General features: G+C 37.7%; 2 long non-coding RNA genes across 2 annotated transcripts in view; one reads left to right on the forward strand and one right to left on the reverse strand.

The window, feature by feature from the left end:
• Positions 1-17,195, forward strand: part of LOC103100649 (uncharacterized) — a 511,533-nt gene that overhangs the window by 145,007 nt on the left and 349,331 nt on the right. The window lies entirely within an intron of this gene.
• LOC107649023 (uncharacterized) overlaps positions 1-17,195 on the reverse strand; it is a 66,902-nt gene that overhangs the window by 16,830 nt on the left and 32,877 nt on the right. The window contains exons 5-6 of the long non-coding RNA XR_008918125.1: positions 7,921-8,025; positions 6,961-7,049 (exon numbers count right to left, since the gene is read on the reverse strand). This is a non-coding gene — a long non-coding RNA (uncharacterized LOC107649023). The remainder of the gene's footprint in view (positions 1-6,960; positions 7,050-7,920; positions 8,026-17,195) is intronic.

Raw genomic sequence — 17,195 nt, forward strand, 5'->3', positions numbered from 1 at the left:
ATAAGTCATAGTAGACTTTTGGTTCCCTGATCACTGCCTTTGTCCACCTATGTTCCTTTTTTTAAAAAGCAGAACTAGGTTGATTATTGACACCCAAACATCTTTTGTTCTATCTGTCTATCTGTCTATCTATCATGTCTGTCTATCATCTGTCTGTCTCTGCCTCTTTCTGTCTCTCTGTCTTTGTCTCTGTCTCTCCCTATCATCATCTCTATCTCTCTCAATCATCTCTCTCTCTATCTCTCTCTCTTTTCCCTAATTCCCTTCCTCTCTCTCCTTCAATATACAATATTATATATCTATATGTGTATATAAATAGATAGATATAAGCGCACACACAAAATGAGCTTCTGAGATTTGTGTAGTATGGAGAGTAGGAGACAATTCAAATACCATCTTCTTCAGATAACTGTACTGATCTCCCCAGCTGTTAATGTCTTCCCATTTCAAATTATCTTCATCGCTATTTTCTCTCTCCCTCTCTGTCTCATATCTATATGTAACATATTTATACATATAAGTACATATATGAAATATATGCCTCACTATTTACATGTCCCCATTTGAATAGATGCTCTCTTTGGGTCAAGAAAGCAATGATAATTTTTAAGATTATACTTATAAAGTAGTATAAAAGGTTTAAAATTATATATACTACATATATATATATATATATATATGGCACATCTGCATATGTACACACACAAGGAGAGAGAAGGTAGGAGAGAAAGGTATATATAATTTCATTTGATCTCATTAACTGATTGTGTGCCTATTTTACAGAAAGGTATGACTAGATAAAGTTATTTGCACAGGGGCATGTAGCTGCTAAGTGGCAGAGTTATGACTAACACTATTCATTGCCACTTTTATGCCACCGAGGCCATTATAAATAGTTTTCCTTCCAACAGTCCTGAAAGGGAGGCAGTATGTTCATTAGTATTCCCCCACCTGTCTCCATTTTAGGAATATACAGGATTTGAGGCTCAGATGTTCACTGACTTGCCTGGAGACATCTGAATAGTGCATTTCTCAGGCCAAGTGAGAACCATGGCCATCTGGGTGCCAAGTCCACCATTGTCCCCGCTGTCCTACATCGCCTCTCCCCAGGATAAACTCAACAGGGTATCAAGGGAGTAGGTCATTGGCCAAAGAGTTGGCACAATGAATAAACATGACCAGCATCTACTTGGTCTCCTATTCACATTAACCTGATGCATCGCTCAGGAGCTGAAGTTATAAAGGTAATTACAGTAAACAGAGCCCATTTGGAATCCTCCAGCAAACATGATCAGGAAAGAAAGATGGGCTGAGAAAAAGCCATTACCCCTTGGAAGTTATGGAAGCTCCAGTAGCTGGAGATTTTCTGCTGTGAATTTCATCAGCCTAAGAAATAGCAGCCTGAATGAATCTATCCCTGCTCACAAGTGTGTTTAGATGGTAAATAAAATGAATTACTAAAGTATTCCAGCCAAGTGCAGTTTCCTGAAATATTTGTCTTGGTAATTTAGGTAGAATTGGTTGGGTTGCCTGCTGCCCGCCCCCCCTCTGGGTGTTTGTTCTGTTTAGACAATGTGATTGTACAGTTCTGGAAAGGAAAGCAGTCAGCTTCTGAGCCCATCAAGGGACTAGAAGAACGAGCCAGGCTGTAGAAAATGCACTAAATTGGGAGTCAGGAGTCCTGGGTTCCAGTCCATGCTTCTGCTACTAAGACATAAGACCTTAGGCAAGTCGTTTTCTGTATCTGGGTCCCAATTTCATCTGCAAATGAGGGTATTGAGTGGAGATTCAGGGTAGCCTATACAATCTCCTTTTTCTGTTCTATTTTGTATATAGAATGGCTAGTTTTGTTGCATGCTTGTTAAGTTCAGATTAAAAATAAATAAAAATTTAGTATAAAATAAAATCAATAAAATGAGGGTTTGGGATTCTCTCCCAAGTATAATACTTTATGTTCTATGTTCTGACTTTCTATACTCAAAGCTTTCTTCTAGTTCTAAAATTCCATGTTATATGGTTCTTTCCACTTCTTCCATTTGGTATTTATTAATTCACTTACTAAACAAGCATATATTAGATCTGTGTGGTGCGTTAAGCACTGTATTTTGCTCTGAGAATTTTAAAAAATAGCCCCTTCTGCTAGGACACTTACATTCTTGTTGCAAGATGCAATATCCATTCAGATAAATAAAATTAAATATAAAAATGAATACTTAAAATCAGGGTGGGGCTGGGTAGCACTTTAGATGCTCTTTGGAGAAAGCTAGGGAGGTAGAAGGAAGGAATGGATACATTCTAGGCATGGGGACCAATCTTCCAAAGGCAGCAAGTTGGAAGATGGAATTTTCTTATCTGAAGAACAGGGAGTGAGAGTGGGCCAGTCCAACTGAATATAGACTCCATGAAGAGACATAAGTTGAAATCAGTCTGGAAAGAAAGATTGGGCTTTGAATGCCAAATAGAGGCAGTGGAAAGCCACTGAAGCTTACTGAGCAGGGAAGAGATATTCAAACTTAGGTCCATCTGCTTAGCAGATATATCTAGGATGCATTGCAATGAGGAGAGGCTGGATCCAGGAAGGCTAAGAGGATGCCATAGCAGTAGTGTGAAGAGTTGAGGGTCTCAGCTTAGGGAGGTGTCTGTGTCCTGAGATTATTTTTTTTGCAATGGACTGAAAGAATTTACAGCATCTTAGGGCACTGTAGCAAAGTCATTTACTGAGCTGACCATAATAGTCTGGCCTGTTTCACAAATGACTCTTCCCTAAATCATAAGGAATGATGAGAGCTTGATAATGAAATCTGGTAATTCCATTGCACCCATTTCCCCCATTTTGGCTACTCAAAATACCATTAGAGGCTGTCTGAAGCAGGGAAAGAGCCCTAAGCTAGGACTCTGGAGACCTGGGCACTTCCTTCTCTGTGCTTAGGTTGTATTCTCCTATATATGTTTATGTATGTACTTTGATGGATAGATGGCTGGATACATGCACCAATAAAGAAATAAAGCCAATCTGGCCAAAGGTTCTGATTTTGCCAATGGGAAAACTGAGCCCCAGAGAGAACCTCACCTCCTCACTATGTATCATTACATCTACAAAAAGATTCTACCCAGAATTATGTAATTTGAGAATTCCTTTCAGATTATTTTAATATATAAAGCAATGATTTGGAGCCAGGAGGAATGCCTTCTACTCTAGGTTCTTCAGTGACTTTTTTGGTGCTTGGTAAAAGTTCTTATATGATCAAATTATTATTAGTAGAAAATACTCTCTATCTCTTGACTTCTGTTCTCATCTCTGTCTCTTTATTTCTCTCTGTATGTCTCTTTTTCCCCTTGTATGACACTCTTTCCATCTCTCCTTCCCTTTCTCTGTCTCTCCTCTTTCTCTCTTTCTATGCTTTTCTCTTTCCCATTCTTTCTTTCCCTCCTTCTTGTTCTCTCTCTCTCTTTCTATTTTCTCTCTCTCTGTCTCTCTTTACTCTTTATGTCTGTCCATCTCTCCTCCTTGCTCTCCATTTCTTCCCCTCCTTCACTCCCTCTCCATTCTCATCTTGTTGATTAGATGCCTGGGTACAAGATAATTACCATTGGTAATGATCTCATTAGTCTTTGAGAGCTCAGCCTCAGCAAGGAGAACAAGAATCAGAGAGGAGGGAACTAAAATCAGTATCTAGACTAGCTTTTTATCCAGACTTTACTAGGACAAAAATGTCACTTTTCCACCAAACAAATATTGGTAATAGAAACCCCATCCATACTGGGAGTGGATTGAGTCTAAATGACTCTCTCGAGCAAGCTGAGCCTACCTTTTGAAAGCCAAGAGGACTTGGGAGTTTGATGGAATGGAAACTGACTAGAAGACAACAATTTGAAGTGGAAGCCACAAACCCTAATGTGATTAAGAGCTGAATGGAGGAAAGTCTGGGCTCCAGAATGAGGGATGCTATGGGCCAGCTGCCTTCCACCCTGACTGGACTCCTTGGAGAGGCATGTTATCAGGTGTGGGTTCTATATTTTTGGAAGGACATTGACAGGCTTGGGGTGGGGGTGGGGAGATGGGAGACAGGAGTAACCATGCTATAGTGTATGAAGATGCCAAACCTGGAGCCAATAAGATCTGGGTTCAAATCTCAACTTCTGACATTTACTAGCTTTGTGACCACTGGCAAGTCTCTTAATGTCTCAGATGCTCAGGGAGTTCCCCTTTATTTACACATGTATTTTCATCTATGTTGGTACATCTAGGACAAATCCTTATTGTAGTGCCATAGTGCCAAGCTAACAAGAGTAGTATAATGGTAAGGGGGCTGGTGATTATATCCTAGAAGAATACACTGAGCCTACTGGGGATGGCAGATAAAGATGAGTTGATAAGATTGTAGTTTCCAGAAATCTAGAGGGCTAACATCTATAAAGTAGATGAGATTTGATCTGTTTTCCCCCTCTGGGAAAGTATGTCATAAAGCACTGAATGATGGAACTGAGTTAAATACTTTCCCATACCAGCTGAAGGACTACGAAGAAGTCATTTTACCTTTTTAGCCTCAGTTTCCCCATTAGTAAAAATGAGAATGCTAATTTACCATTAGTAAAAATGAGAATGCTAATTTAAATGGAGAAGGCTCACAAAGGTGAAATAACTTACTATGACAACTTATTTAACTTCTGCATTCCACTTTTCCATGCCTCAGTTTCATTATCTGTAAAATTGGTCTAGATGACCTCTGAGATCCTTCTAGGTTTAGATCTGTGATTCTAAGTTTGAAGATGAAATTAATGAAATTTTCTTCTCTGTAGTCTGCTGTAGAAAGTGACCCTTGTTTAGCAAAATTTTACCAACCTGTTTGTTTTGCTTGACTGTATGATTGTTTAAGAGTTTTCTTTCTATCTTTTTTAAACCCTTACCTTCCATCTAAAAATCAATACTTGGTGTTGTTTCTAAGACAGAAGAGTCATAAGGGCAAGACAATGGGGATTAAGTGACTTGTCAAGGGTCACTCAGTTAGGCAATGTCTGAGGGAAGATTTGAACCCAGGACCTCCCATTTCTGGGCCTGGCTCTCAATCCACTGAGGCACCCAGCTGCCACCCCACTTTTTTTTTCTTTTCTTTTTTTTCTGCAATGGGAGAGGACTAATAAGGAGGAGAAAAATTAGATGATGATTGATAACTCAGAAACTTTTTTTAGAATTAAATGCCATTATTGGAATTGAGTAAGCCATGTGTACATTTTCACTGATGGCAAGGAGAACTCTCATTCATTCCCATTGGATATTGGATCTTGCTAAGGTACTAAGAATTTTTTTAATTTCTGAACTTAAAGGGAGCTTAGAAAACAACATATCGTACCCAGATGAGGTTTTGGAGCACTGAATATGGGACATAGTAATAGTAATTACAATAATACTAATAATTGCTAGGATTTGTTTATTGGGCTTTGAGGTTTAGAAAGAGCTCTACAAATATTACCCCATTTGATCTTTAATACACATAAGAAATATGCATGCTATGAATGGTTTAGAAATAGTTAGAAGCCAGCTTACATGCAAGATAACTCAAAAAGCGTACTTATCAGAGCCCAGGGATCCAGGGACAGAATCTAAGCAGTTCCACTGGGAGAATGCTGAATATGATGCCTGGAATGAAGGCAGGAGAAGAAATCCCCAGGGTCTGAATGGAACCTATATCACACAGAGTCAATGACAGAGACTAGATCTTGATCCCAGGGCTTCTGACTTCCCATCTAATGATGTCTTTACTCCATTAAATTGTTTTCATCAGATGCAGGCATCAGCTCTCTTGGCCCTAGACTCAATTATTTAAAAGCTTCTAGGATTTCATTGGTATGAGTATTCCTTCAAACGATGTTGACTGCCAGCCCTCTAAACCATTGTAAACGAGTTGCTGTGGCTGAGACAATTTCTGTATTTAACTACACGGGTCCTCAGATGATAGACATACTGTCCATTACAGGTTCCACACTCTTAGGCCATTTCACATTTGACAGTTTTTCCTCTCTTCCTTATATGCAATATGGAGGGCAGGCAAGATAATATAGTTAAATGCTTTCAGGACTGGCTGAGTGAATGACCAGATTTAGAGTTGTCATTAGTGGATCAGTATCAATCTGGAAGGAGATGGAACTATATCTTAGCCCTGTGCTTTTAATATTTTTAATATTCACTTGGACAAAAATCTCTCTCTTTCTCACTTTTTTCTTTCTCTCTCTCTTCCTCTCTCTTTCTCTTTCTCTCTTCCTTTCTTTCTCTTTTTCTCTCTCTTCCTTTCTCTTTCTCTCTCTCACTCTCTTTCTCTCTTTCTCCCTCTCCCCCTCTTCTCTCTCTCTCTAATGTATCTATGTAACATACCTGCATATATATATATATGTATATATATATATATATATACACACATGACTATTCAGATGGCAAGAGGAAAATAACACATGGGATGATAGAGGCAGAATTCAGAGACTTCTTAGAAGGCTAGAACAGTGGACTGAATTGAAGAATATGAAATATGAATAAGGATTAATGTAATTGAGGTTCCAATTTACCTCACAAGTACAAGATGGGGAAAACATAGCTAGACAACAATATGTGTGAAAATGCTCTAGGGGGTCTTAGTGGACTGCGTGCTATTGTGACAAGCAGCCAAAAAACCCAACATCACCATCAGCTAAATCAAGAGAGGCATAACTAGAGAGGTGATCTCAGTATCCTCAGAAGTGGTTAGGCTAGACTGGGAAAATTGTATTCCATTCTAGACACCACATAATAGCTAAGACATTGAGAAAATAGAAAATGACAAGGGAAACCAAATGAACATACTGAGAACACTGAGGAACATACCTTTACTTGTCCCCCCCAAAAAACCCTATGAGGGAGTTGTTCCAGGTATTATTATCCCCAATTTAGAGATGTAGAAAAATGAAGCTTTGCCAGGTGAAATTACTTACATGGTTGCAAATCCCAAAACACATAGTGGGGAGAACAGGTATTTAAACATGGATCTTCAGATTCTGTGTTCCATTTGCCTTCACCCATACTGAGGAAAAGGGAGAAGCTATAATAAGGAGGGGAAAATTTTTCATCTATCTAAGGCTGGAAGGGACCTCAGAGGCCATCTAGTCCAATCCCCATATTGAACAGATGAGAAAACTGAATCAGAGGGTCATTAAGTGACTTGCCTAAGGTCACACAGGTAGTTAAGTGTCAAAGGCAGAATTTGAACACAATCAGTCAATCATCTTGACCCTATGATTAGGGTTCTTTTCACAGGAAAATAGCCAGGAACAGAAAGGAGAAAGGGGAGAAAATGAAAACATCAGAGGTTGAAAATGAGATTTAGGGAAGCAGTAAGGGAGCAGAGAGGAGCTGGGAATATTGAACACATAATTATAGTTGACATTTATTTTATGGCTTAACACATAGAAGGCATTTTACATACTCTATTTCATCTGACCGTCACAATAACCCCGTGAACCAAGATAATGAGTGTATTATTACCCCCATTTTACAGATGGAGCCTAGATGGGGTCAAAAAAGGGGACAAGGTAAGGAAGAATGAAAGAAATCTGAGGGGGGGGAAGTATATGGGAGAGAGAAGGAGGGAAAGGGACAGGGAACAAGAATGGTGAAGACTAATTGAGGGAAAGGCAGGGAGGACAAAAGAAAGCGACTAAAGGGAAACAGAATCAATTGCCATTAAGGCAGCCAAATGAGATGAGACTTTTCCCTGAAAGGATGTGGAGCTGGTCACTGGGGCAAAGGCAAGGGGAGGAGGGGATAGACAGAAGAAGCTGGTACCAGCATTAGGAAGTGACATGTCAGCAAAGCCCTTTCCCTGAGCTATAGAAGATCTCTGCCAGGGTGGCCCTATAGACACCAAAAAAAAAAAAAAATTAAATGAGACTTACTTGGGTCTTAGAAATTGCTGAAATCCAGAGGCCGCAGCGGAAGATAAAGTGTTCTACAAAAGTAGCTCAAAGTGGAATCAATTTCTCTGTGCAGACTTTTATGTCCTATTATAAGAAATTGAAAAATTATTTCTGTGGTAATGTCATTTCACTGGCCCACCTCTCCTGGAGATATTGAAAAGGAAAATGGCTTCCAATAAGGGGCCACCAGCCTCCATCATCTCACTTTTTGAATTGTCTCATCTGAAACTTAGGTACTGGATGAACTGGACACCCTCATCCCCAGGTCATTTGTCCTTCCATTGTTCTGGTCCCTTGATGGAAGGAAGATAATGAAATAGAGCTGGGCAGAGCTAGGATCAAGGCAGGGACTTGCGCTGTTCCAAGAATCAAGGGCCCAAATATCAAATGGGCTGGGAGAGTCATGGCTAATGAGCAATTTGTCTGAAAAAGATCTAAAGGTCTTAGTAGACTGCAACCTTTAAAGACAATGTGATTTATGCACATATCTATACATACATACACACAATAGAAATACACATATATAGAAATAAATATATAAAAGCATTCATACCCAAATCATTTTCCTTGTCCATAAAATGGGGATAATAATAGCACATACCTTCTAGAATTGTTTTCAGGATCAAATAAAATAATAATTATAAAACACTTAGCATAATGCCTTATACATAATAAATACTATTTAAATATTACATATACTATACATATACATATATACATATATAATAGCATATATACATACATGTGGCTATTACACAGTCATGCACAGATCTACATATATAAATAACTAAATGGATACACAAACATCTATTCAAATTTATTACATATGTATGCACATACATATATAGATACACACATATGCATGGATGCAAATATATATGTGGGCAGCTAGATGGCACAATAGACAGAGCACCAAGCCTGAAATCAGGAGGACCTGAGTTCAAATCTGACCTCAAACACTAACTGGGTGACCCTGAGCAAGTCACTTAACCCTGTTTGTCTCAATTTCCTTATTTGTCAAAGGAGAAAGAAATGGCAAGCCACTCCAGTTATTTTTGCCAAGAAAACCCCAAATGGGGTCACGAAGAGTTGGACACCACTGAAAACCTACTGAACAACAAATAATCACTTACATACCTAGGCACACATATATCCACATCAGGTATATACATGTGTGTATATATTTAACATGTATATGCGTGTGTGAGACATATGTGTGTATGGATATACACAAATGTAACTGAACTTCCGATTTCTTCTGTGTAGGGAGTTCCTGGTAAAGAATGTCTTTCCTCAGGCAGTTTAGTGCCTTCTTGACAATTTGTAGCCTTAGAGCGCTGTCCAAGGTTACAGAGCCAGGATGGGTGAGAGGGAAGTCTTGAAAGCAGGTCTTCCTAACTCTATGACTAGAACTGTCCGGCTCCTACAGATGTAAGACTGTCTCTCAGATGGAGTGATAGAGCAACTCAAACCCAATCTTGGGTTCATGGAGAAAAGAACAACTTTCAGGGAAAAGGAAATGATCATCCCATGTCAGATCATCCATCTGGAGTACTGAATGCTGCCCTCACACCTCATCCTTCCCCTACCTCCCCTTTACAAGCTAAAAACCACCCAGAGAAGGCATTCAGAATGCTCAAGAGCCTCTCATATATGCCATATTGGGTTCACTTGAAGAAAGTGAGGGTATTTAGCCTGGAGAAGAGGACTCAGAGGAGGAAACGATAACTCTTCATATAAATGTTGACATGTAGAAGAGAGATTAACTTGTGCTGCCGGGTCCCAAATGGCAGGACTAGGGTCAACAAGAAGAGTGGGGGGGAAATTTCTTTTTTTTTTTCAGGAAAAACTTACTAAAAACTAGAGCTATTCCAAATTGGAAAGATCCAATTCAGGTTGGAGGATTTCCCTCAGTGGATGTCTTCAAGCAAAGTCTGAGTGACCCTTTATAGGTGAAATTGTCCTGCAGTTCCTTTGAGTGTCAGTGTAATTGGAGGGCCACTGAGATCCCTTCCAACTGGGAGAAAGAATTTGTCTAGAGATTCCTAACAATCAGTCATTCCCCCCAGAAGAATAGGATACCTGCACAGATAATGAGCTCCCTATCAGTAATTGCTTTCAAGCAGATGATGAAAGACAATTTGTCAAGGATGTCTCACAAGAAATCATTCTGTACAAGTCAGGATTGGACTAGAGCAGAGGTCATTTCCAAGTCTGGGATTCTGTGAAATGCCACAAACTAAGAGGAGACTCCGAACTTGATACCATTGATGCAAACCAGTTAGTTAGGTCAGATTAGGCCAGAGTGGAATATCACATCCTACCCCTTTCCCCAAATGCTTCATTAAATAACAGTAACAAAGGAGCCCACAGCTGTTGACATGCCACACATACTTAATTCTTTGAGCATCATAGAACCACAGAATGACAGAACTGGTAGGCACTATAAAGGTCATTTACATCCAATCCTCTCATTTTACAGATCAGGAAACTAAGGTTTCCCTATTTTCTTTTCCATTAGTGATGTTGGTACTTAAATCATGAAAATTTTATTTTTCAAACCTCAGCACTCCAGAAGCATTATCAGTTAAATTTTAAGTACAGAAGATACCTATGGAATCATTTCTTCCAATGCCTTTGTTTCATTTATTTATTTATTTATTTGTTTATTTATTTATTTATTTATTTATTCATCTAGTTATTTATTTGCTTATTTGTTTATTTGTTTATCTATCTATTTATTTGTTTGTTTGTTTGTTTGTTTATTTATTTTGAAGCCCTTGCCTTCCATATCAGAATCAGTACTTTGTATTGTGGCACCTAGAAACTGTCCAAAGCCAGATTTGAAGCCAAGACCTTCTGTGTCTAGGCTTCACTCTCAATCCACTGAGCCACCTAGCTGCCCCCTCCTTTATTTTTTATAGTTAAGCAAACTAGCTTAGAAAATGTGTGCCTTGTCCAAGGTCATATAGTGAGTTAGTAGACTAGATTAAAATAAAAACAAATATGCTTCATAGGACCAAAGCATTACAAAACTAGAGGTTTAAAAGGGCCATAGACATCATCTCATCCAATCTCTTCATTTTACAGCGAAGGGAACTAAAGTCCAGGAAAGCTAAATGATTTGCCCCACATAATACTGGTAACAAATCAAAGAGTTTGATGTAAGACCCATGATTCTGAATTCAGTACTCTTTTCACTGAACCAGACTGCACCTTAAATCAACAGTCTGTCCTTTTAGGATTTCTAACTGGAATCTAAGGGATTGGCTTCATTCTATAATGTAGGTTCATAAAAAAATTGTTTTAATAAACCTTGTAGCGCTCAGATATATTCAATATTCTCCTTCTGATCTTCATTAAAAGTCTTTATCCTTTTTCTCTGAACCAATGGTTTCATCACTGTCAATCAGAAATTTTCCTGTAACTTTTGCTCTTAAAGAGTTATTACCAGAGAGTTTGAGGATAAGTAACTTGCACACAGTCGCAAAGCTAGAATGCAGCTGGGGGGTGCAGTAGACAGAGCACTAAGTCTAGTGTCAGCAGCAAGAACTCAGTTCAAATGTGGCTTCTGACACTAGATGTATACCTTTGGGCAAGTCCCTTAATTCTATCTGCTTCAGTTTCCTTATCTGTAAAATGGGGCTTATAATAGCACCTAACTCCAAGGGTAGTTGTGAGGATCAAATAAGATAATATTTGTAAAGCTTTTAGCAGAGTGCATAGTACATAATTGTTGCTATTCAGTCATTTTAAAGTCATGGCCAACTCTTTGTGACTTCATTTGGGGTTTTCTTGATAAAGAAACTAGTATGGTTTGCCATTTCCTTCTCTAGCTTTTTTGACAGATGAGGAAACCAAGGCACACATGATTAAGTGATTAGTCCAATGTCACACAGCTAATAATTTGAACTCAACTAATAAATATCTGAGGCCAAAGTGAGTTCAGAAAGATGAGTCTTCCTGACTCCAGGCCTGGCACTGCAACTACTGTCCCTAAATCACCATGATGAGAATAATTGGTTGTACTGCTAGAAATGTAAATATAAATGTGTATGTATTGTATAGTAGTAGTAACTAGAGTTTGACAATTAATAAATTGGTCTTTTCCTGCCTTAGTACTTGGCTCCCAGCTAGATGCAATAGTCGTGGCATCCCACTCAAACTCCAAGAATTTCGTTAATTATAATTAGCTATTGTATATTCTCCTTAAAACTTTAGTCTGAACATGGCATTTAGCTTTCTATTTCTGATGAGAAGGGCCAAGAGGTGGGTTTGTCTAGTTATCTGAGGAATTATGGGTCAGTCCTTTCTCTCGCTTTATCCTAGTATGAAACATAAAATACTCAAAGAGAAGGGAAGATATAGGTCTTTACTACCTTACTGTGATTTGTTGATCGATATAGGAAGATTCCTTTAAAGGAAGGAAGAAAAGGAAGAACAGAAGTATATATTGAGTGTTCTTTTGCCAGACGTTGTGCCAAATGCTTTATAATTATTATCACATTTAGTCCTCTTAATAACTCTATTATTCTCTCCATTTTACAGTTGAGGGAACTGAGGTTGACCAAAGTTATAGGACTTGCCCAGGGTTACATAGCTAGTAAGTGGAGGAGGCCAGACTTGAACTTGAGTCTTCTTGATTCTAAGCCTAGCCCTCTATTATGACATCTAGCAGTGTGCTCTGCATAGATAAAATCACAGCTCTGGATTTTTTAGAAGACCCTTCTAGCTCTAACATCTAGTGTTTTATATGGTAACTTTTTATGTTCTAAGATAAATTTATTTCAGCTTTAACATTCTTTGGTTTTAAGTAACTAGGGAGTAGAATAAGTTAGTATATGCTGATGAGCTGATTAAATTTAGCTCAAAATAAGTGTATGCCTAGAACAATGCAATGGAAGACTCCTAAATTCACTCATCCTATGAAAAACCAGACCTATTTTTGTCCTAGCCAGAGGGGACCAAATAGAGTCTCTTCCTAAGAAGAGGGTCCATTTCCAGTCCCAGGAGAACAGGATTCAACCATCTGATTGTGTTTGGTTGTTCTCCCTTTCAATTCCTATTTCTTTTTTTCTTTTCTTTTCTTTTCTTTTCTTTTTTTTTAAACCCTTACCTTCTGTCTTGGAGTCAATACTGTGTATTGGCCCCAAGGCAGAAGAGTGGTAAGGACTAGGCAATGGGGGTCAAGTGACTTGCCCAGGGTCACACAGCTGGGAAGTGTCTGAGGCCAGATTTGAACCTAGGACCTCCCGTCTCTAGGGCTAGCTCTCAATCCACTGAGCGACCCAGCTGCCCCCTCAATTCCTATTTTTTAACTCAATGCCTGACACATAGAAGGCACTTTATTAAATATTTAGGTTTATTGTGGATTGATTGATTCTAAAAGCCAGCCACCATGTTGAAATTTGCAGTTTATCTTTATCCTTTGGAACATCCCATTAAATACCAGATGAGAAAGCCTCAAAGTTTCTACCATATGTAACCTAGGGTGCAAGCCTGATCCATTTGCAGAAGATTTTCCTCATTGATGGAAAGGATGATTACTTGAATGCTTCCTACCTACAGGAGGGACAAAGTGGGTGAGAACTTAGGAAAGGAGAGATTTCCTCCTCTGTCTTCCATTTGCCAGGGAAGAGTCATAGAATGAGTCCTGAACTTAGAATCATATGATCTGGTTTTGAGATCCAACTCCACCAAGCTCTGTGATGTTGGGTGAAGTGTTCCTTATTAATACTTGTACTTCAGTCCCCCCTGGGATGTTGTGAGGGAAGGATTTTGAGGATGATGAAGGGAATAATAAGGAGCTGTTATTAATATTTTCATCTGTGAGCAATGAAGCTGATATCCTTACCTATATTAGGCATGTAGTAAATGAGAATTGAATCCATTGAATCCTTACCCATAAACAGAGTCATGATGGAACCAGCTAATATGGATTATGCTAAATTTTTGGTGTGAGCTTTTATGCCTTGGAAATCTGCAAATGCTACAAATAAGAGTTTGATTTATTGTTTTGTTATTTGTCCACACTTGCTTAAGAAGATGATGAAGAAAATGTTAACAATACTGACAAAATTTAAAAATGTATCACAGGGGTAACTAGTTGGCTTGGTGGACAGAGTGCCAAACCTGGATTTGAGAGGACCTAGGTTCAAGTCTGGCCTCAAACACTTTCTGGCTGTGGGACCCTAGACAAGTCACATAACCACAATTGTCTAGCCTTTACTGCTCTTCTCCCTTTGAATCAAAACTTAATATCATTTTTTCCAAGTACATTGTGGATATTTAAAAAAAAAATTTAAAGTACTAGTTGTTTAAACATTTACTATAAAACCACTGTAAAAGTCACATATAAACATGTGGCATCCTTTGGTTTTAATTTTCTTCAGTATTTAACTTCAGGCATGTGGCTTCTTTCTAAGTACCTTTTGGGTACCACTTCCTATCCCAGCCTTTTCATGATCCCTCTTCCCCTAGTTTCTTCTATAGACCTTTTCATCAAGCCTTCACTTCTTTTTGCAAATGACTTTGAATTTACTTCTTTATATATTTTGTATATGCTTGTCTGGATACATGTTGTCTCTCTCAATGGAATATGAATTCCTTGAGGGTAATGTATTATTACAATCTGTGTATGTTTCATATTTCCCTACAAGCCTAGAAGCTCTCTGAGGCTAAGAACCATGTGTTCCCTTAAGTCTGTATCTCTTTAAGCACCTCATGTCTTTGCCCTGTATACAGTAGTTGTTTAATAAGTAAATGAATTAGGAAATTGGTGATTATACTGAATATTAATTAACTTACATTTAACAGTTAATAAGTACTTTGTGTTAAGTATTGTGAAAGGTACTAGTCATAATAATAGCAACGAGATGGGGATTTGGACTGAATGATAACAATAATAATAATTATTATTTTATATTTATTTTTGTTTTTATATTACATAATATATAAATATATTTATTGTGTTACATTAAAGTATGATTTAAAAGTTAATCATGATAATAATGATAATAAATTTATAATATATTAGTCAGTCTAATGGCATAGTGGATAGAACATTGGGCTTAGAGTCAGGAAGACCTATGTTCAAAGCTGGCTTCAGATTCTTACTAGTTATGTGCCTCTGGGCAAGTTAGAACCTGTTTGTCTTAGTTTCCTCATTTGTAAAATGCAAATAATAATAGCACCTACTTCTTAAAGTTGTGAGGATCAAATTAGATAATAATTATAAAGTACTTAGCACAGTGCCTGGAACATAGTAAGCCATCTATAAATGGTAGCTATTCTTCTTCTTCTTCAAACTTTTACAATCTCTCTTAGAATCGATACTTAAGTATTGGTTCCAAGACAGAAGAGTGGTAAGGGCTAGACAGTTGAGGTTATGTGACTTGCCCCAAGTCATATAGCTAGAAAGTATTCGAAGTCAAATTTGAACCTAGGACCTTCTGTCTCCAGGCCTGGCTCTATCCACTGAGCCATCTCTTTACCTTGTTAGCTATTATTAATAATAATAATGTTATCGATATTATCAATATATAAGAAAACTATATATGATATATTAGATACTTCAGATAGCTATATAAAAGCTAATTATGATAAATATTATATAATGAATATATTATAATATATTGTGACTGCAAAAATGTGTAAATGGCGAAACGGTAAAGATAATTTTTAGTGTCTTGATTTAAATCAAAAATAAGTGGTCCCCATGGGGAAAATGCCCAAATATGAAAAATACCCAAGTCAGCTGGGTTTTATGGAGATTTATAATTAATATAAATGGAAGAATTAAGGGAAGAAAAAAAATAGAGAGATGAGTTTATAGTAGGAAGGGCCTAGGCCGACTGGCCTAGGCCTTAAGAGAGACAGTCTTTTATCAACTCACCACAGGATTTCTCCCAAGCAAAACTCCAGTCCTTCACTGAAATCCTCAACTCCTGAACTGAGTTCAGAGACCCAGCTCCAAACTCCTCCACCTCCAAAGAGAACTCCCTGAACTAAGTTCAGAGAGCTCCTTTTAAAGAGAAATTTCTCTTATGTCACCTCCCCTAAATCTTCACATCTACCAATCACAGTAGATGTTTTCCCTAGGACTGACCATTCTTAGTTCACATCTGAGTAGACTAAAACTTCACACCTCTTTGCTAAGCTTGCCCTTTGTAAATTGCTTGACCTTTTAGTGATTAATTTGACCTTCATAGTTACTTAGCACCATTTTGTATTAGATCTAAAAATAGACCTAGCTTAAGGTTTTAGCTTTACTATAAGTATGGGTTGGGGACTTTTTCTCATTGTTCCATCAAGAGTTTACAACTTTGTCTTCCCCTAAAGTATGCCTAAGTATGGGTGGAATAATGTTAGTGTTCCCAATACATTCCTGACCAAGTACCTTCATTGTTTAAAAAGGGGAATAGCCTTAACCAAATGTTCCAAGGTAGAGTCTGAGAAATTTTAAGATTCACAATATGGCATGTTATACTATTATTATACTCTATTATATGTAGTATATAATATGCTATATTATATTATTATACTATGTTAATAAAATGATATATAATTATGATATATTTTCATTTTAATATAATATATTATTGTGTTGTTATAATGATAGTGATATATTATCATAATAATAACATATTATTATTATCATTATTATCCTAGCTAATTTTTAGAGAGATCTTGAAGGTTTCCAGAATAGTTCATAGCTGTTGTCTCATTTGATCCTCACAAAAAAACTTGGGAAATAGGTGCAATTCTTCTCCTTTTATTTTATTAAAGATGAGAAAACTGTGGTTGAGAGGCTAAGGGACTTACCCAGGATGACACAATTAATAAGTGACTGGACCTGTTCTTTCCTTAGTGTGGGTCGCTCCTAGATGGAAATTCTGTCACTGAAGTATATGTATTCAATTGAATCAAAGATTTCAGAATTTGAGATTTGGAAGGATCTTCGAGCAGACATCAAGTCCCACCTTCATGGAAAAAGAATCCCCACTCAGATGTTTCTGTATCGTTCTGCTTGAAGACCTCTAAGGTAGTAGCACCCACTCCTTCTAAATGCAGCTCATCACACTTTGAGGTAGCTCAGATTATTGGGAAATTTTCCTGTTGATGTTATTTTTAGGTCTTTTTACCCTTGATATAAATACTTTAAAAAATCCTAAATCAATACTAACAGCCATCCATTGCTCCTATTTTGCTTTTTGTGCTCTCTGAGTCCAAAGTGAACAAGTGTAACCCATTCT

This window comes from Monodelphis domestica, chromosome 4, assembly GCF_027887165.1.
Source record: "Monodelphis domestica isolate mMonDom1 chromosome 4, mMonDom1.pri, whole genome shotgun sequence".
Lineage (NCBI taxonomy): Eukaryota > Metazoa > Chordata > Mammalia > Didelphimorphia > Didelphidae > Monodelphis > Monodelphis domestica.